The sequence below is a fragment of the Mustela erminea genome, chromosome 10, assembly GCF_009829155.1.
Source record: "Mustela erminea isolate mMusErm1 chromosome 10, mMusErm1.Pri, whole genome shotgun sequence".
NCBI lineage: Eukaryota > Metazoa > Chordata > Mammalia > Carnivora > Mustelidae > Mustela > Mustela erminea.
In genome coordinates this window covers 24773327-24795251 of record NC_045623.1, presented here as the reverse complement: position 1 = coordinate 24795251, position 21925 = coordinate 24773327, and the positions used below count along the sequence as shown (strand labels likewise).

The window sequence follows — 21925 nt, the reverse complement described above, 5'->3', positions numbered from 1 at the left end:
TATTTAAGTCGGAAAAAGTGGTTCTCTATGGCAAACTATTTCTCAGAACATAAAAGAGTACAGGAATTTTGGAAGACGAAAGGTTGGGAGATTTCTTAAGCATCACTATTTTGCAGGCTTAAATAACGTTCGATGTTGTTATATAACATAACTTAATCATGGGCGTGACTCTAGGGGTGGAGGTCATGGGTCCCCTCTTAGATTGCCCTCTTAGAATGCCCCTGTCTCCTGGATGTTTTAACTGCTATGTTATGAGACTCAATCCTGTCAAAATACACTGGAGAATGTTAGAGTTTTCTTTGTCTTGTTTTAGCAGCTAGTTGTCCTAGTTAGGTTCAGGTCAAAAGTCTTGGCCTGCCTTCTGTGGGTCATGGTTCCAAAATAATCAGTTTTTGGACCCTGGCAGTATTTGGATCTGGTCTGTGTGTGTTTTCTCAGGGGCTAAAGGGGCGTGGGTGGTGGTCTACACCATACAGTAGTGTTCAAAACCTTTGGTTTTCTATGTCAGGTTAGTTTCACACATGAGTCCCTCAAGGTGATCCTAGAACTTCAAATACAAATCCATAAAATTCCCTTCTTAAGTTCTCTCCTGTCCAAAATCTCTACAACACTCTTTGGCTCCCGGGGTTCCTTTTCCTGATCCTCCTGGCAAGAATGCCTGGCTTTCAGTCTTCCTATGCTGTCAGACGTCTCCCACAACTGGATTTCCCTTCAAGGCACATCAGGAGGCTCAGCTGCTGATGCAACCAGCTGCCCATGGAGAGAGCAGCTTTGGAACTGGAGCCCAGCAAAGCCACGGAAGGAAATTAAAACAGGATATTTCCCCCATTCTCTGCATTCTTCAGGGGTACCTCATCTCCTTCCTCTGATTAGAGAGAGATATTCTCTTGGCCATGCCCATTGCAATGTTCCAGAATTTGGGATGCCTTGAGACTAAACCAAGGGATGAAAGAAGGAAAAAAAATATGGGACTCACCATTTGTTGGTCTTTGAGTATTGATTTCTTTCCATATTTGTCTGCTATTATTTATTTTTCAGAGTCCTCAGTTGGTTGCTTCACATAAATTCTCCAGGGTTTTATTGAAACAAGAAATAGTATAGAATATCCTTATGCCATCTAACCAGAGTTGGACCCTATACCTTTTGTAATAGTTCAAGAAACTTTGATATGTTGGTGTGACCTATTGAGATATACTTTCACAAGTTTTGTTTTCCACAGGCGGTATTCATATTTGAATCAGAATTTATCTAACTTGAAAGTAAATATCTTTTGTGTTAATGGGCAATGTAATTTTTACAAGTCTTATGGAAAGGTGCTTAGATTTGGGGCACCTAGGTGGCTTAGTTAAGCTTAGTTAAGCGTCTGCCTTCAGCTTAGGTCATGATCCTGGGTACCTGAGGTCCTGGGATCAAGCCCCTCATTGGGCTTCCTGCTCAGGGGGAAGGCTGTTTCTCCCTCTCCCCTCTGCTTGCCTCCTGCCCCCACTTATGATCTCACTCTCTCTCTTGTTCTATCTCTATCTCAAATAAATAAATAAGTAAAAATAGTGGGTGAAGGACATTTCTTCAAAGAAGGTATATGAATGTCCCATGAGCATGGGAAAGGATGCTCAAAATCATTAGTCATTAGGGAAATGCAAATCTAAAGCATAATGAGATACTACTTCCCACCTAGTAGAATGGCTATAATCAATAACAGAAAAGAAGTGAGATGAGGATGTGCAGAAATTGCAACTCTTCTACATTGCTGGTACAAATATAAAATGGTGCAGCTATTTTGTAACAATATGGCAGTTCCTTGGGTAATTAAACATGGTATTACCGTATGATCCTGCAATTTCACTGCTAGGTATCTACTCAAAAGAACTGAGAACAGAGGCTCAAACAGATACTTGTACATGAATGTTCACAGCAGTGTTATTTACAATAGCTGAAAGGCAGAAATAACCCAAACGTCTTTTAATGGATGAATGGATAAGTAAAAAGGAATGAAGTTCTTATGCATATGATAACAGGAATGACCTTTGAAAGTATCATGCTAAGTGTAATAAGCCAAATAAAAAAGGACAAATATTTTATAACATTTTTTGAAGTATTTAGAACAGGCAGATTTACAGAGTGCAGAAAGTACCTTACGAGTTGAGGTAGGGTGGGGTGGGAGAGAGAGTCATTAGAAAAAAAAGACATGGGGGAGGAGAACCAATCGAAATACAGAGCTGACACTGTTTCATGATAAGAATGTTATCAAGTCCTGCCACCATGGGTGTAGGGCTTATTTCTTGAACTGATGCTAATTCTGCAGAGAGAGGCTGCCTAATTCATTGTTTTCTGTGTCCTTCAACATAGGGGAGGGTCCTTCCTTTTCTATTATCTTCCTTGGTCATATCTGAAGTAGTCTTGAGAGTACGCACTCTTTGGAGGCTGAGCAGTGTTTTGAACTCATTTCTTGGTTATAGAAGACTGGAGGCAAAGAGGTTTTTTTTTTTTTTTCCTTAAAGATTTATTTATTAATTTTAGAGAGCAGGGGGAGGGGCAGAGGGAGAAAGAGAGAATCTCAAGTAGATTCCCCGCCGAGTAGGGAGCTGAAGTGGGGATCCATGTCATGACCCTGAGATCATGACCTGAGTCCATATCAAGAGTCGATACTTAACTGACTGAGCCACCAAGGCAGCTGCCACCCCCCTCCACCCAAAGAGGTATTTTAAGTCTTGTCCATGCTCTTGATTGCTTTGGTGGCACAATTATTTCATCAGCACAACAGACTTCTTTTCTATTTGATTCCCGTGATTTTCTTTAGTTAATAGTCATACCACAGTTCTTTTCTTAACACATCTCCATTTGTTTATCTATTTAATTCGAGGTTCTTTGTGTCCATCAAGTTTAGTGGGAAAGCAACACCTTTATTCCCTTCTTCCTGAGCCATTTCACCCATTGAAAGGATTTACTGAGGGGCGCCTGGGTGGCTCAGTCATCAAGCGTCTGCCTTCAGCTCAGGTGGTGATCCCAGGGTCTTGGGATTGAGACCTGCATCAGGCTCCCTGCTCGGTGGGCTTCTGCCTCTCCCACTCCCCTGCTTGTGTTCCCTCTCTTGCTGTGTCTCTTTCTGTCGAATAATTTAGAAAGAAAGAGAGAAAGAAAAGAGAAAGGAAAAGAAATAAAAGAAAGGATTTACTGAGTGGCATTGCAATCTGTTCAGAAATTTTAAAGATGGGCATGACAGCGATAGGCTATTTTTTATCCTTGCCTATAGGCCTAGTTCTGATGGTTTTTTGTTGTTGTTGTTGTTTAAAAGCCTACTCAGTTTTATAGTTTACCAGTTGGGGATGAAAGACATTTACTACTTACTCCCAACACAGCAAGTTCCCAAATGTTTATGTTCTCTTTATTCCTTTCTATTTCTGCTTATAAATTAATCAATTATTGTTTGAGTACTTCTCTTTTATGAAGTATCTTGTCAAACACAGCCAACATTAACCAACACGTGTTACTGACATTTGTTTTTTTTTTGTTGTTTGTTTGTTTTTAGGTTTTATTTATTTATTTGACAGAGAGAGATTACAAGTAGATGGAGAGGCAGGCAGAGAGAGAGAGAGGGAAGCAGGCTCCCTGCCGAGCAGAGAGCCCGATGAGGGACTCGATCCCAGGACCCTGAGATCATGACCTGAGCTGAAGGCAGCGGCTTAACCCACTGAGCCACCCAGGTGCCCCTGACATTTGTTTTCTAGTCTCTTCCAGAGCTATAAACATACGAGGTCCATTATTTACCTATCAAGTTATTGTCGGTGACAGTTGTATCAAATATTCCAATGCATAGCCAAGATTGTCATTCCTCCAGCTTCTAAAATAAGCTTATTTCACTCTAAGTCAATGCCGCAAAAGTTTGGTTTTGTTAACACACGCCACACTTCATCTCAGGGCATCAATATTTGTATCAATCAATATATGTTACGTTTTGTTGAAATTATAATATAATATAATATAATATAACATAATATCTTAGTATAATAACAAAGATTTATTTCTGGTTCATGCTCTGGGTCTACTGCAGGTTGCTGGGGCTTTCACTTTTCATCTTGTCATTCTAGGACACAGACTGATGAAGTGAGTGTTGCCAGACTCAGAAGCTGAGAGCAAGGTTTTGGAAGGTCACAAATTGACAATTCAGTGTTATGGACCTGAATGACACACATAATATATTTTTAACTGATTGACCAGACTAATCATATAGTCTCACACAACCACAAGAGAGCCGGGAAGTGCAACTTATCACATGCCCTGAAGGTAGAGAGCAGCAAAATTTGGTGAACAGCATAATCCAACTGCATATTAATTCTATATCATCAATGCACTCAAGGACTGCTGAATAGAGGTTCAACTTCACTAGATTTGCAACCCCTCACCCATTTCCAGACTTAAGAGGCTCCTGACCAGCTTTTTCTTTTTTAAAGATTTTATTTACTTATTTATTTGACAGAGAGAGAGAGATCACTAATAGGCATAGAGGCAGACAGAGAGGGGGGAAGCAGGCTCCCTGCTGAGCAGGGAGCCCAATGCAGGGCTTGATCCCACGACCCTGAGACCATGACCTGAGCTGAAGGTAGAGGCTTTAACTCACTGAGCCACCCAGGCGCCCCCTGACCAGCTATTTTAATAGCACAAGTATAAGTACATACTCTGTCCCATTCCTCCACAAAGGATTCTGGTGATTTCGGCAGGTAACTATGCCACGTAAAGGGGAAGTCCCCAAAACTTCTATTTACAATTGGCCTTGACTCTGAGATGAAACCAATTCTTTGATGGCCAGACCACTATGTTTTCCACCAGTTAGGAACTTAAGAGTCAGGTCATAACTGAAGCTTTGGCCAGAGTCAATAAGCTTCATGGGGCAGCGATCTAGGGTAATTTCCTGAGTTTTTAAATGTATAGGTAGGGCAGATGGGCTTACTTTCATAAAACCATTCCCTGAACCCTGACTCAAAGATTAAGTCTGTTATAATAGGAAAAGCCAAGCAGAAGCCACTGGAGAACCCCTCTTGGCTAACGGAGGACACGGAAAGTAAATTCATTTCAAACCACCCTGATAGATGTTCTATAAAGTATTAAACTCTAGAGATCCATCCCAGAGCAAACGGATCACATGTCCATTGAGCTATTAATGACATGCAAGTGACCTCCTTCAACTCCTCTTTGAGGTAAATGGTGGACAAGTAAATAACCTTTGGCTATTTGGCTATCCTCTCCAGCTTTCTTTGCATATAGGTTGTTTGACCTGAAGAACTAAGAACATGCCAGATTCAACTAATTTGGCAACTTAAAAGAATGAACTAGTTTTTCCTACTCATGAGCTGTGATTTCAATTCAATAATTTTAAGAGTTATAATAGCATAGGAACAGACTATGAATGACACCTGGAAGCCCCAGGTTTTTCTCTAAGCACTGCAATGTTTTGTTTTTTAACTGTTTGGACAGATACCAGTTAGAAACATATATCACCATAATCTTTGTTCTTTTTTTCTTATTTGTTGTCTTTCCTTCCCTTTTTTCCCTACTGAATCTTATCAGGATGCCTTGCTGGCTCAGTGGGAAGAGCACATGACTCTTGATCTTAGGGTCATGAGTTTGAGCCCCATGGTAGGTGTAGAAATTACTAAAAAAAAAATAAATAGGGTCTCCTGGGTGACTCAGTTGTTAAAGTGTCTGCCTTTGGCTCAGGTCATGACCCCCAGCAGGGAGCCTCCTTCCCCTTCTCCCTCTCCTGCTCACCCTGCCTGTGTTTTCTCTCTCTCTGTCAAATAAATAAATAAAATCTTAAAATAAATAAGCACATAAATAAACTTAAAAAGAAAAAGAGTCCCTAAACTACTAATTCTGCCTAAAGACACTGATCTGGGGACTGTCACTTTGTGTGCATAATGCTTGCAATGTCAACAGCACCAAATATAGTTTGATGTGGTCCTAATTTCTGTGGGGCACCCCTGGGAACCACTCATGCTTTCAATCAGATTCTTAGATTTAACAAATAAGAATACAGGATACCCAGGTAAATTTGAATTTCTCTTCTTTTATTTAAGATTTTTAAAATTTATTTGACAGAGAGGAATCACAAGTAGGCAGAGAAGCAGGCAGAGAGAGAGGAAGGGAAGCAGGCTCCCTGCTGCCCAGGAACCTGAGATGAGATCATGACCTGAGCTGAAGGCAGAGGCTTAACCCACTGAGCCACCCAGCTGCCCTAAATTTGAATTTCTGATAGACTGATGATTTTTTTAGTACACGTATATCCCCAATATTGCATATATTAAATAATTACTCATTGTTTCTTTGAAATTCAAATTTAACTAAGTGTCCTGTATTTCATTTGGCAACTCTAATGAAGTTCTGTTGAGTTACCTACTCCTGTTTGACTGGCTACTCTCAGGCCTATATGTTGTTCAAATTTTTCTGTCTTTAAGTAGCCAAAATTTTGCCTCTCAGCGCTGTTATGATAGGGACGCCAAAGCTAGTCCTCTGTCCCGGGTTGCTGTTTTTCTCCCTTCCTTCATGGCCATCTCTGTTCTTCACTGACACTTAAAAAAAATAAATAAATAAAATAAAATATATATATATATATATATATATATATATATATATATATTTATATTTATATTTATTTGTCAGAGAGAGAGAGAGAGGCAAAGGGGGAAGGAGGCTCCTCACTGAGCAAGGAGCCCAATGTGGGACTCCATCGGGATCATGACCTGAGCTGACGACAGACACTCAACAGACTGAGCCACCCAGGCGTCCCTTTACTGACACTTATTAACTCTATTGGCACTGTTGCTGTCTGCCACCTTTTTACTATTCTGGCTCATTCTTTTCCTATACCACTTTTTCTTTCTATAACAACTAAATGTAGTGTTTTAGAGTGAGCATGGACTTTCAAAGCAGACAAATCAGGATTTGAATCCCAGTTTATCTTTCAGTAAGTCTGGGAACGTCAGTAAGTTACTGAGTGTCACTAAGCCTCAGTTTCACTTTCTGCAAAAGAGAGACACGAATGCCTACTTTACAGGGCTGTTCTGAAGGTTAGATGAGATGATACAGGCAAGCTACTCAAAGGGACAATCTTTATTGTTATTATTAGAAGACTTTTAGATGTTCGGTACTGATTTAACTGTTTTGAAGGTGTTGGGTGCCTAGACTTGCAGTTCAGGCTCTGCTCACATTCTTCCCTGGCAAGCTTTTATACTATCTGGCTTGTCTTTGACATCATTCCAAAAACAGTTCAGTTTAGGAAATATGTATTGAGTTTCTACCATGGGCTCACCAGTGTGCTAAATGCTGAAGATCCAGAGATAAATGAGATAGCACAGATCTCAAGGAAAGTGTTAGGCAGAAAGAATTGATATGAAAACAGATCACAGTACAATGAAGTAAAATTACCTAGGTATGCACAGAGTGCCTCAAGACACTGAGATCTCAGAGAAGGAAATCAGACCCCTGGGAGGAAGGAGGCTGGAAAAGCCTTCAAGTTTGTAGTAATACCTGAGCAGAGAATTAAAAGTGGAATGGGCTTGCTATTAAAAAAAATATGTGGGAGCAGTAGAAACATATTCTACACTTAGTGAACAGCATGAGAAATAGCAACATGTCCTATGGGTGGTATACACAGGGAAGCTCAAAGCAATTCAGTAGGTATTATGAGTATAAATTGTAAACCTAGAAAAGGCTAATGAAAGTTATTACTTTCTTTTGGTCATCAGTGTTAGGGAGCATAACTTTGCAGCAATTGTGTTTCATATATTTGGTCCTCTATTTTTTCTTTTTCTTTCTTTCTTATTTGGCCCTCTATTTTCATCACTGCTTTTATTTGTATAGAGTTGTTTTTTTTTTTTTTTAAATATTTCATTTATTTATTTGACAGACAGAGATCACAAGTAGGCAGAGAGGCAGGCAGAGGGAGGAGGAAGCAGGCTCCCTGCTGAGCAGAGAGCCTGATGCGGGACTCGCTCCCAGGACCCTGGGACCATGACCTGAGTTGAAGGCAGAGCCTTTAACCCACTGAGCCACCCAGGCGCCCCAAGTTGTTGTTGTTGTTGTTTTGTATAGAGTTTTGATCATTTTCAATTTCATGCCTGTCCCAGATGTCCACGTTACTGTTTCATAATTATAAGTGCTTCCACTTCTCATTTTTCTCATTTTAAAGCTTTCTGAGAGAACTGAAGGCCTTTCTTTAAAAAAATGTTTTCATGTCTTAAGATATATTTTTGCTGCTGGTTAATTTTTAAAACATTTTATCTTTCTTTCCCCTTACAACCACACATGTTTACTGAATACCTACTATTTTTGAATTAAAAAAAATAGATAGATATGTTAGAATAGTGCCTAGCTATTATTATTTTGTACCAGCCGTATTTTGTTTCCAAAATATTTGGACAAACATTAAGATCTAATATAAATTTCCACATCCAGGGGTTTTCTCAAGGTCACAACACAGAAAAATTTAAAGCCAGTTATTTTTCTAATACAGTTATTTAATTTTATTTTCCTGCTCTCTGTCTCTATGGAGGTAGTTTTAAGCACGTGCAATATAAACAGATGTAGGCTTCTTCTACAGCGGCACTGTGTAAGAAGAAAGGGAAAACCTTAAAATGCAATTTGATGATCAAACTGGACCTAGAATAATAATTTTAGCTTGTCCATCAGCAGACTGGGCTTTGGTGGTTGGAGGATTTCCAACAAAGAAATTAGACGGCCTTCTAAAGTTAGTGTTGCCCAAGGGATCCATGAAGCCAGGAAGGGGTTAAGTCTCTTAGAACTCTGAGATCCTCTGGCCCCATTTGCTTTTTCTTGCTGATTGTTCCTTCCCCTGCCCCGGTTAATAGCATTAAGGGGCTCTCCTCAAACTCAAGGTCTCGGCCAGGATGGGAGAAGTGGTCATTTCCAACTCAAGAAGCGTTCTTTTGGACTCCTGGGTGGCAGCCTGTGCCAGGGCTAACGTTGTTTTCAGGGACAGTAACAGCTATATCCAGTTGGGGTTGTTTTCCTGGATCCGCCTTTTCACTCCCTCTCAGGGTCCTTTGCCCCAAAGGACTTTGCCTTTCTTTTCGCAGTCGGACACCCTGGCACCCGGCACGACCGGACCGGACAGCCCCGCAGAAGCCCTCGGCGGGAGCCACTCCATCTGACTCTTCCACCCGGGACGTAACTAGCAGGAGGCAGTGCCCCAGGCGGCGACGCGACGGTGAAGGCTACACCGGGGGCTGCCCGCCGAGTCGCCCAAGTGCCTCGCCTTCGGGGACCGAGCTGGCAAGCGCCAAGCTGGGGCCGCCGGAGCCGAGCCGGGAACCGCGTTTGCCCGGGCCGAGGCGGAAGCCGGAGCATTTGGGGGACGGGACCGCGGGAACCCGGAAACGCCTGGGCCGCACCAGGCTCGCGGCGGCTGAGGCGGCTGGAGCCGGCGGCTCAGGGCGCCAAGGGTCGCGGGGGACCCAGCGGGCTGGCCAGCCTCGGGTGCCGGGCGGAGCTGAGTCGCCGCCCGGGGTGCGCGCAGCCGGTGGAGCTGCGCGGGAGGTGAGCGTCGGGCGCCCCTGGGGGGAGGCGGGCGAAGGGCAGCAGGCTGCTGCTGCAGCGGCCGGCCGGGGCGCTAGAGGCTGCCGGTGGCGTGGGGGCGGGCGGCGCAGCTCCCGGAGGAGGAGGAGAAGGAAAAGGTGTGCGGGGGGCCTGATGGAAAGTCCGTCCGAGTGAAGGGGACGGGGTCGAGATAAGCACGCGGGGGAGCGGATGAAGTGACACGTTGTACCTCCGGGGGACGAAGTGCAGAATGTGTTGGGTGGAGGAGGAAAGGGCCCGAGGAAAGGGGTGTGTCAAGCGAATGAAGACGGCTCTGTGTGCCTCCGAGCCTGGGGCGTGGGGAGCCCCGTGGCCGGCGGGCCCGGCTGGCCGTCATTCCTTCCGTGAAGGTCCCTGGAGCTCCCGCTCCGAGAGTGGCCCTGCGGTAGGCGCCGATCCACCCGACGGGGACCCTGCACTCGCAGGGACTTCGAGAGATGGAAGGGCTGTCCTTGGTAAGGCTGGTAGCGCCGCGGCAGGGGCTGTCCGGAGCCGGGCGAGATTCCTATCAGGAGCTGTGTGCGCGCGCGCGCGCGCCCGTGTGCTGGAGGGGTGCGGGGGAGGGGTTCTGAGGGTTGAGGGAGGGAGGATTTTCATAGTATTTATTTAACCAGCTAGCCACCTTTCAGGAACGCTGGTTCAAATGAGTTAAAGAACGATACTGAATGATGAAATGGGCCTTGCTTGGCCAACCGCTTCCGTGTCATTACAGTAGCAAGACTGAATCTTTTATTATGTTCTTATCACATGCAGTCTTTGAAAATGGAATCAGAGTTTTTGGTTTTCAGTCAACATTCAGCTTTGATAGTTAAAGATGAAATCTGGTACAGTTTCTCACTTGGTGGCCTTATTTGCATTGGTAAACTCTGGTTGTTTCCTTTAAGGGAATGTTAAGTTTATATGAATGGTTCTAACATTTCCTACCTAACACGGCCTCTTAAGGACAGATTCTGGTTTTTCAGCGTCTCAGTTTACTTCTCCCCCTTTTCCTTCCCGCAGTCTCCGTGCTAAATGTGGTGCTTCTCCCTTATTTGCAATATAGCAGTGGCTTCCAAAGTGGACTTGCTTCCCTCAATCTGTCCCCCTTCCAGTCATTCCCCTCCATACTGCTTCTTAAAAGATAGCTTATGCAATCCCTGGTCACTCTTCCCTCAGAAGTACTCAGTGACCTTCTATTGGCTCCAAAATACATTTAAAATTATTTAGGGTGGCATTCAAAACTTTTCAAAATTGCAGCTGTCCATAGCTCCAATCAGATCACTATGTCCCTTTCATTTTTTTGAATTACTTTATCCCACATAATTTTTTTTTTTTTTTTTTTTAGCTAAGCTGCTGTAGTTACTTGGAAATGTTATTTCTGAACATGCTGTGTGCCTACTGCCTTGGACTTTCCTTGCATCCTTTCTTCTACAAGGATCTTCCTTACTATCTTTGTAGAGATTCTACTTATTCTTTTTTTTTTTTTTTAAAGATTTTATTTATTTTATTTGACAGACAGAGATTACAAGTAGGCAGAGAGGCAGGCAGAGAGAGAGAGAGAGAGAGAGGAGGAAGCAGGCTCCCTGCTGAGCAGAGAGCCCGATGCGGGACTCAATCCCAGGACCCTGAGATCATGACCTGAGCCGAAGGCAGCGGCTTAATCCACTGAGCCACCCAGGCGCCCCAATTCTTTTTTTTTTTAATTAAGATTTTATTTATTTATTTAACAGGCAGGGAGAGAGAGAGAGACCATGTGCACAAGCATGGGGAGCAGCAAGCAGAGGGAGAGGGAGAAGCAGGCTCCCTTTTTTTTTTTTAAAGATTTTATTTATTTGACAGACAGAGATCACAAGTAGGCGGAAGGCAGGCAGAGAGAGGAGGAAGCAGGCTCCCTGCTGAGCAGAGAGCCCGATGCGGGGCTCGATCCCAGGACCCTGGGATCATGACCTGAGCCGAAGGCAGAGGCTTTAACCCACTGAGCCACCCAGGCGCCCAATTTATAACTTTAAATATTTGTTAACTTGCATTTTACTGTGGTTATTTGAGGAATTTGTCTATACTACCTCAAAGATTTATTACTAGGATCAAACATGGACCAGAAAGGCAAATTCAAATATACAATTATTAATAAAATCTGAAATAAGTTTACATCACCACACAAGAATTAATCCTTGCCTCCAGGGTCACTTGTATCACAACTTGTATCCCGTTGTCCAGCTTCAGCTTACAGGGCTTTAGCAAAAGGGGAGTTTTTGTTTTTAGTGATTCCAAGTTGGAAGGATGGGAGAAAGTTGGAAATGTTAGTTTGGATAGTCATAGCAAGATAGTGGAGGAAAATAGAGGAATTCAGGATCCAGTCCAGTTCATAGGTAGATAACAAAACCTCAGAGACAATAAACAGGACTGGAATCTTATATCCACACTAGTGGGCTACTGAAATATAATTTTATTTCTCTACAGTCATCTCCATTTCTACCAAAGGTAAGCAGTATGACTAATTTGCATGCAAGATCAGTCTAGTTTCATTAAACTTGGTTTGAATATTTATGTAAAAATAGCAATTAGCCATGTAGACTCTTTTAAAGTCTGCCTTGCTGGAACTTTTCAAAAGTGATCTCTGAGTGGACTTTTAAAAGCTTCTCAAGGCTAGGACGCCAAGCCAAGGATTCACCGTTAGACTGCCTGCAATACCTTTAGAATTGGGTGACTTCCTTTCTTCTCTCTTCTAGAGGTCTCTAAGAGATCTGAGGTTCTTGGGCCTGCCAGGAATTGACCTCTTCCTTACTCCCCTGATAAGACTGAGAACCCAGAAAGCAAGATACCAGTTGAGCTTTTTTTTTTTTTTTTTTTTTTTTTAAGGGGCATTATTGGCTTTATATAGTCAATCTTAGTTTCTTAAAGTTGTCTGGTCATATAGGATATTATGCCCATCCTTCTCTGACATTTGACTGAAATGTCAGTAAAAACTTGGGCAGTATAGCCAGTATTTCAAGTTGTATCTTATTACAGGGAGTACAGATTCATATTGAACTTATACAAATAACTACATTGCCATGAGACTAAAAATCCTAAGGGTTTCTGAATTCTGGGTGGAATTAGGTAAGGAGAAAAAGACAAAGGTTTAATTTTGTTTATCCAGGTACCCTTTTCCAAATTGTTGTAAGTTATAAAAAGCTTAAGAGAAAAGGTTTCCTTAAATCTTTTATTTTTTAAAATTTTAAAAAAAGATTTTATGCATTTATTTGACACAGAGAGAACATGAGTAAGGGTGGGGGAGAGGGAGAAGCAAGCTCCCAGTAGAGCGGGAAGCCCAACTTGGGGCTCCCAGGACCCTGAGATCAGGGCTTGAGCTGAAGGCAGATGCTTAACCAATTGAGCCACCTAGGCACTCCTTAAATCTTTTAAACAAAATGTTAAAGAACCAACAGTGTTTCAAACAAAAACTCAAAAATTACAATGATTCTCATCAGTTTATTCGGTCCCATTTAACTTCTTGTTTTTCTTGATTATGGGTTTGTAGTTTTATGAATCCGTCAGTTTTTTCCATGGAATTCTGAAAATTCTTCCCTAGTATGATATTTAAGTTGTCAGAAACCTGTATTCTAGAGTACTTGCCAGAATTCTTTCCATGAATCTTTTTGAAGACAAGCATTTTTGGATTATAGCAGCTTGGAAAAGCTTTCATGAAAGAATCAGTTTAAAAAAATAACTGTCTGTAAATGAAAAAGACTTAAAATGGCCATGGTTAAAGATTTGATCAGAGTTCATTTCTAATGCAGTTGACAAGGATATTTGGTTATTTCTGTGACACATACTTTAAGATGATAACGAATTATGACTAATGACATTATACCAGACTATATCATATTTTAAGAAATTTTATACAATTTCTGAAACACATGTTAATAACATCCTTCATACAAATATAACCCAGGAAGGTTAAATATCACTTATTTAGCAAGGTTTTCTATATAATTTGACATATCAAATAAACCTAATTAGTTTAACATTTCTTTTTTTATAAGGAGCTAGAACAAATCTTTTGAGATGTTTCAGCGACCCTCTGGAACAAATCAAAGATCCAGGTCCAAAAGACTTCATTTAGGATTTGATTTGGGGGAATTTTGCCAAACATATTAAAATGTTTTAAAACACATGATTAAATAGGATCGTAGGTCCTGTGAAACAATCCCTTTAACATAGATATATATATAAAACCTTCGCCCTTTTAATAGAGAAGGCTGTTTTCTTAAGTAATCAAAGACCTGATAAAGAAAATGAGAAACACAGGAAGTTATTTTGATAAAATACTGGATCTTTGTTTTCTAGGCAGGTTACTTTAAAGATAAAGGAAAACCTTTCACAGTCTTATCAGGAGTAGACCCATAGTCCAAGAAAACTTTGTTCTTTAAGGAGAAACAAGACTCAATTCTAGGGTACCTGGGTACCTCAGTTTGTTAAGTGTCTACCTTCAACGCAGGTCGTGATCCTGGGATCCTGGGATTGATTCCCGTGTCAGGCTCCCTGCTCAGTGAGGAGTCTGCTTCTTCCTCTCCCTCTGCTTCCCTCTCTCTGTGTCAAATAAATAAATAAAATATTTTTTTAAAAAAGACTCAGTTCTAGTTTTACATCAATGTACTTTTGATATTAAGGCTCGTTTTTATAACCCCTGTAATTAATGCATTCAATTTTAGCCACTTGACCACTCAAAACAAGTTTCTTCTCTCTCTCTCTCTTCTCAGCTTTCTATATCTATTCAGTGTTTGTCTTTTATTTTGCTCTTTCTCATTATGGAAAAACCAATAATTCTACTTTAGGGCAAAATTAGTCCTTTTTTTTTTTTTTTGCTCTTGACAAAAACATATCTCCATATCTTATAGTTTTCATACCAAAACACATATGCTTTCTATTTATATAGAGTTCCCCCCTTATTTCTAGTATTTTAATTACATATATTAATTAGAATTCTTAATTCTTAGAATGCTTAATTCTAGTGAAAACTAGGAAGTAAGTAATTGTGAAATGTTTGTCATACACCAACATTCTGGTTACTCAGAGATGTACTACAACCAACCCCTCTTTTCTTTTTTTTGTAAACGTAGTTGCTGACTATCCATCATTTAACTAGACTTCTCAAATCTCTAAGGACATAAGTCTCCAAAAAGATTTGGGAAACTATTCAAGCAGACATAAAAAATAATTATTGTTGAAAAGTTCATTTATGAATTTTTGTATTTTTAAATTTTTTTACATTTAAACTTTTATTTAATTCACTTGTTTTAAAAACATACGTTTCGGGGCACCTGGGTGGCTCAGTGGGTTAAAGCCTCTGCCTTCGGCTCAGGTCATGATCCCAGGGTCCTCGGATCGAGCCCCGCATCGGGCTTTCTGCTCAGCAGGAGCCTGCTTCCTCCTCTCTTCTCTCTCTCTGCCCACCTCTCTGTCTGTCAAATAAATAAATTAAATCTTTAAAAAAAAAATAAATAAAAACATACGTTTCAATTACTCATGAAAATTTCATGAGACATTAAGCAGCTAGCCATGTTATTATTTTTCTTGCTGACAAATTTTGTAACATTAAGCAGCTAGTCATCTTATGGTTTTTCTTGCTGACAAATTTTGTAACATAGAGCTAATGTTGTGCTTATTTGACTTATAAACCCAGGTAGAAAAGCTGTATGTCTGCATTATATTTAATGCTGTCAACTTTGTTTGTTTTTGTTGTTGTTTTAGCTAAACCAACAATATTCTTATTTGCCAAAGATTACCTGAGTCATGTGAACTTAAAAACATTTGTGTTAGTTTCTGTATTTCTCTCCGAGAATATTATATTAATATAGTATTCCCTTTTCCCATAATTTAATTAATTGAGCTCTTTTACAGACTACTTTTGGCAAGACCATCTGGAGGTAGAAAAATATCACACATGTAAAACACACAAACAGAAATGAGATCTTATGGCTTTTGTTTTAAATTCTTAACCATGTGTTAGGTACAGTAATAGAAAGCTCACTAGTTTATGTAAAAGAAATTGTGTGTCTGACAGATAGAATAAGGTGAGGTTACCTGCTTAGATGGCTAAAGCTTTTTACTAATGTTTGTTGAAAAGACTTTTTTTTTTCCCTTAAGTTTATTTATTTAAGCAATCTCTATACCATACCTGGGGCTTGAACTCATGACCCTGAGATCAAGAGTCATACACTTCTCTGAGTGAGCCAGCTGGATGCTCTGAGAAGACTTTTTAAGATTGTTCGTTTGCCCAGTATCCAGATAACTCCCTTTCCCTTTTCAGCATCAGGGTAATTGTCTCTGACTCTCTTAGAGATCCTGATGGAGGATAGGGGTCTTAAAGTTCAAATGACTATAGGCTAAAGTGGGGAGAGAGAAATCTTGCAGGGGTAGAAAGAGGGATGGTGGAGATAGGGGCCTGAAGGAGTCAAGGCAAATGGGTAGAATATTGAAGTTGGCTAAAGGAGGAAGAAGGAGCAGAAGTAATGGGAAGGTAGAGAGGTCTTAGAAGAGCCAGTTTGGGAAGATCTTAGGTTTCCCAAAGAAGCCAGTGAAGTTCCAGATTATCCTCAGCAAAATCATGCCAATAAGAAGGAGGTAGACAGAGGTGGCAGAGTATATAGCCAGCAGGGGTTCAAGAAGAGGATTTCAGTGGACTGAAAAGTTCTCATGAGAAGCATAGGATGGAATAGAACAGAGAGGCATTAAAGAACAAATAATTCCCATCAGGCTCCAAATACCAGCTTCCAATTAGATTAACTTGACCATAGAGCTCCTTTAAAAATCCTTTCAAATATCTTATCAGGTTTCAGCTGGGACAAACAGTAAATATTCCTGGCAGTACTGAACTCCTTTTTAAAAATATTTAAAAAAAAATTTTTTTTTTAAACCAAAGGTAAGCCTATCGAGTGACTCACAACCAAAACCAATAAGCCTTTTATGACTCAATCATGATGCAAGAAATATCTCCAGAGAAGGTAAAAAAGATGCAGCCCTCCCAAGGTCCAGAAGCACTATTAAAGATAGCCAAAAGAAAGAGACATGTCTCCAATTCATCCCCCACCCCCAAACAACTGGCAGCAGTCAGTAGGATGCTAGCTTCCAATGGAGTGCAACCCCCATTTCTGTCTAGCTCCTATTCTATATTCTGTATTCTTTTTCTTACGACTTCTAACCTGATGGTTGAGCCACTTGCACACCCAAGAACTGATAACCTGCATGCCCCAGGCAGGCAGAAAGCCAAGCCAAATTTTTAGAGCACAAAATGAGATAAATAGGGAAGGAATAGCTGCACTTTAGGAGGCAAGGATCAATAACCAGTGGGTACCCTAAAACCAAATTCCCAAGAATCTTAATTCAGAGAACTAATATTTACAGATGTTTTCCTTCTGCTAATCTGATTTGGAAAGGAAGAGGCCGTATGAAATTTTACCTTCTTCTCTTGACTGGGTGTTATATAGACAGATCAAGGAGAGCTGATTTGGTAAGAATTCTTACCCATCTCTGGCCTCTGCTGGTTCTTCCAGGGTCCCATCTGTGAGCTGTAGAGTGCATAGGGTATCTCAGCAATCCCATCTTTTGTCACCAAAAACTGTAGGGGAAGAAACTAATTTTCTCTCTGATCTTCTGAGTTCCTAGCTGAGACTGCCATCATAAAAGACAGATTAACAAGAAAAAAACAGAGGCTTATTAACATATGTTCTGCATATATACAGTGTATACACTCAGGGAAAATGAGTAACTCAAAGAAGTAGCTTTAGAATTCAGAATTAAATACCATTCTGAGAGGGAAAGGGGAAGAGAGATGTAGGCCTCTTAGGGGAAAATAAGCGATTTTTAGGAAAGATGAATGGACCCTTAGAAGAATATGTAAGAGTTAAGATAGTTTGTGGCAGAGTTTATCTGGGTATAATGTTAACTTCTAATCTTCTATAGTGAGTCAGTCCTCCCTAGTTGATGAAACTCCTCTGGGGAGGGGGGATTTATGACAACTGAGTTGCTTGTAGAGGATTTGTTTTTAGGTGGAAGAGGAAGGTTTGGGGAAAGCCTCCCCTGCATTTGCTGTTTTTTAAGTACCTACAGCATGAAATAACCAATATGCTAAAGTGGCTCATTTTGCAGGTGGCATATTCTATTTTCTTTCACCCCTATTTTCTAGATGAGAACATTAAAGGTCAAATAACTGGCCCTAGGTTCTGCACAAACTCTTTACACTGCTTCAGTTATATTCAGTATGCATATAGTTTGTATCTTCAGATGTGTCTTTTTTTTCTTAAGGTTTTATTTATTTATTTGAGAGAGACAGAGTACAAATTGCAGGGGGCAGGGTAGGCAGAGGGAGAGGAAGAAGCAGATTCCTCATTGAACAAGGAGCCTGATGCAGGGCTCTATCCCAGGATCTGAGCTGAAGGCAGACACTTAACTGACTGAGCCTCAGATGTGTCTTTCACACAGTGAGAACTCAATATGATGAATGAAGGAAAGATACACATTAGAATCAACTGAAATAACCTCAGTTAAAGCCCAGTCTTACCATTCAGTAGCTGCGAAGTATAACTTTTGAGGTTTTTCCTTCTCCTAAAAGTTTTAGACAGGAAGCTTTTTATTTTATATTAATCTGCTGTGGAATTTTTGTGTATGTGTATGAAACTGCAAAAAAATTAAGAGTAAATTGTAGACTTGTCAGTAACTAAAATCCAACCAGCAGTTAATAATGTCATTTACCATCATTATTTGAACATCATCAAACCAGCAGTTAATATTGTTACTCATGTGTATGAATTTATTATTAAAGTTCAGATCATGAATTGATAGCTAAGCATTAGATGTCAACTCTCCAAAAGCAAGTCAATCCTCAGTATATTCAACTTAATTGTCTGGTTTAATGAAGGAGTGCAGTGCTGTGGTTATATATTTTTAGTGAACTTTTAAATGTTGTTTGCTAGGTAGATTTGAGAGTGTTTGGTATATAAATATGAGAGTTTTTACTTTATAAGCTTGAATGTTATGCAGCTTCTCTATCTAAATTGGCTGCCCAGAATTCTTACCAGTTTATCATTCAGATTGGAGGTACCACTCAAAAAACAAAGAACCAGTTGCTGTATGGAGATAAGTGTTTTGATTGAAAAAGCATGATGGATCAGGAAATACAATAGAAATTAGAGTTAAGGTGAAGCTGAAGCTATTTAAAAAAATTTTTTTTATTTAAGGATTTTATTTTATTTATTTGACAGAGAGAGATCACAAGTAGGCAGAGAGACAGGCAGAGAGAGAGAGAGAGAGAAGAGGAAGCAGGCTCCCTGCCAAGCAGAGAGCCCAATGCAGGACTAGATCCCAGGACTCTGAGATCATGACCTGAGCTGAAGGCAGAGGCTTAAGCCACTGAGCCACCCAGGTGCCCGAAGCTTAAACTTTTAAGTCACAACAGGTAAAATGCTAAAAAAGAAGATCATTCCAATAAGAGAGTGTCTACATACACCTTTTACCCGTTCTGCTTACTTTTTCTGTAAAAGCAGGATATGAAGTTTTTTCTAAATTCATATGTTCTTTAAAACCAATTTTAGGGGCGCCTGGGTGGCTCAGTGGGTTAAGCCGCTGCCTTCGGCTCAGGTCATGATCTCAGGGTCCTGAGATCGAGTCCCGCATCGGGCTCTCTGCTCAGCAGGGAGCCTGCTTCCTCCTCTCTCTCTCTGCCTGCCTCTCTGCCTACTTGTGATCTCTCTCTGTCAGATGAATGAATAAAATCTTTAAAAAAAAAAAAAAATTTAAAAAAAAAACCAATTTTAAACCCTTCTAGTAGCATTTTCTAACATGAGTAAGTCTTACAAAGGTATTCAGTGAATATTCAAATAAAGCACTAGAGTATTATAACCGCTTCTTTTGATTGATAGCTTTTAATCCTCATAACCATGGTGTGAGGTACATACTATCCCTTCCCCTCCATAGTATAGATGAGGGAAAGGAGGGACAGAGAGGTTAAATAATTTGCTCTATTTAGTGGTGGGGACAGAATGTGAAATTAGGCAATCTGAGTACAGAGTTGTACTTTAATATACTATTCTGATTGGCCCTCTAAAACTTAGACGTTTTTAAACACTTCGCCTTTACTACAAAGACCATGCAAAAGACTTACTGCAAAAATTCATAAGTCATGAATTGGTAGCTTTGACTGAGAGAAATCTTCCTTTATATCGGAGCTCTGACATGTTAGGCAAGGTAAATTATATACTTAATATCTCAGAACCTACAGGTTTTTAAGTATTTTTTAAAATTTTATTTATTTATTTGACAGAGAGAGAGACAGCGAGAGAGGGAACACAGGCAGAGGGAGCAGCAGAGGGAGAGGGAGAAGCAGGCTCCCCACTGAGCAGGAGAGACTGATGTGGGACTCAATCCCAAGACCCTGGGATCATGACCTGAGTCAAAGGCAGATGTTTAAGCTACTGAGCCACCACGTGCCCTAGAACTTGCAACATTTACAGATTAAATGAGATTTAAATGGGATAATGCCTATAAAGCACCTAGCACAATGTCTGATATGCTGTAGGTACTCAGTAGATGTTCTTTTATTAATTTAAGTTGTGAAGTTACAATTATTAGGAAACATTTAACGGAAACATGTTTTGACATGGGTGCCTGCATCTTTTATGTATTATACAGAGAAACTTAATCTTTGAGGGTCATTCTTCCCTTCTGAGAATTTACATATGGTAGAGTTTATTTGTTCTTTTATAAATTCAACATAGAGTATATGCCTATTATGTGACATATCCTGGTAAGGAGCTGCAGGAAATACAATGATGAGTAAAACACGGAAATGCGTATATGTCAATAAGTTAGACTGATAAAATTTATAAGTGGTATTATAAAATATAAGTATAAAAATCACATTGGAATATGGTAGAGGAGAGGCTTTAGTCAGCTTGAAACTTAAGAAAACTTCACTGATGGGGCACCTGGGTGGCTCAGTGGGTTAAAGCCTCTGCCTTCGGCTCAGGTCATGATCTCAGGGTCCTGGGATCGAGTCCCGCATCGGGCTCTCTGCTCAGCAGGGAGCCTGCTTCCTCCTCTCTCTCTCTGCCTGCCTCTCTGCCTACTTGTGATCTGTCTCTGTCAAATAAATAAATAAAAAAAAAAAAAAAAAAGAAAACGTCACTGAGAGTAGACTTGTATTTTGATACAAGAGAAAAAATTCTACAGATAAAGAAGAGGAAAGAAAAATTATAATTAAAGAAAAAAAATTTTTTTAAAAGTAAGCTCCATGTCCAGCGAGGAACTTGAACTCACAACCCTGAGATCAAGACCTGAGCTGGGATCAAGAGTTGGATGTTTAACTAACTGAGCCACCCAGGTGCCCCAAGGAAAGAGTTATTTTTAAAAAAGGGATATTTCTTCAAAGAATGCCTGAAGAAAAAATGTTTGAGATAGATCATAGTTTATGGCAGAGAATTTAGGTTGGGGCCAGGTAGTGACGGACTGTTTTATGTGAGTTTGTCCTGTATCTTTTATTGGTAGGGAGTTAGTTAAATTTTACAAAAAGAGAAGGAATGAGGGCACCTGGGTGTCTCAGACGGTTAAGTCTGAGCCTTTGGCTCAGGGGTCCTAGGATTGAGTCCCACATCCAGCTGCCTGCTTTGCAGAGAGCTTGCTTCTTTCCCTCTATCTGCCCCTACTTGTGCTTTCTTTCTCTTTGTCAAATAAATAAATAAAATTAAAAAAAAATAAAAGGAATGTGATCAGATGTACATTTTCATAAGATACCAGCTATACGGAGATTTGAGTTGTGAGAGTCTGAAGGCTGTCCCATCAGTTGGGAGGCAGAGTGATGTAAGAACAGTAAATATTGAACAGGCGTAACTGAAATGTACTCAAAATCTATGTAGTTTATAAACCCATTGTATATATAAACTCCTAAGACTATAGGTTTACCTGGGAGTGGTAACACTTTCCTGTTTAGAAAGGGTGGTGGTTTAAAAAAAAGACAAATCCAACCACTACATAGCATTTGAATTTTAGCAGTGGAATTTTGTCCTTGGGGGAGGGTGGTATTCTTCCATTAACTACTCAAACACAGTTAAATAGCTAGAGTTCAAAAAATTTTTTGCCCTCGACAATCTGTCAAACCATATATCCATAAATACCAGCTAGTTCTATATGTTCTATTAAGTTTCAGTTAAATTATTTTAAACAGTTTTCTAAAATTTTTACCATTTATGAGTTCTACAAAGAGAAGCATTTGGAACACCTGGGTGGCCCAGTTGGTTGAATGTCTGCCTCCGCTCAGGTCATTGTCCCAGGGTCCTGGATTTGAGTCCCACATCGGGTTCCTTGCTTAGCAGGGAGCCTGCTT

The 21925-nt window shown here is 40.4% G+C and overlaps 1 protein-coding gene across 2 annotated transcripts in view; it reads left to right on the top strand.

Annotated features, from left to right (window-relative positions):
• Positions 1-9466: 9466 nt before the first annotated feature.
• The window catches only part of SLC35A3 (solute carrier family 35 member A3), a 53351-nt gene continuing 40892 nt past the window's right edge, over positions 9467-21925 (top strand). Inside the window, exon 1 of one of the 2 annotated variants that reach the window (XM_032301415.1) lies at positions 9467-9549. The gene's annotated coding sequence lies outside the window, so the exon portion shown is untranslated. Of the gene's footprint in view, positions 9550-9664; positions 9687-21925 lie in introns of those variants that run through there. The other variant, XM_032301416.1, reaches the window with a different exon arrangement.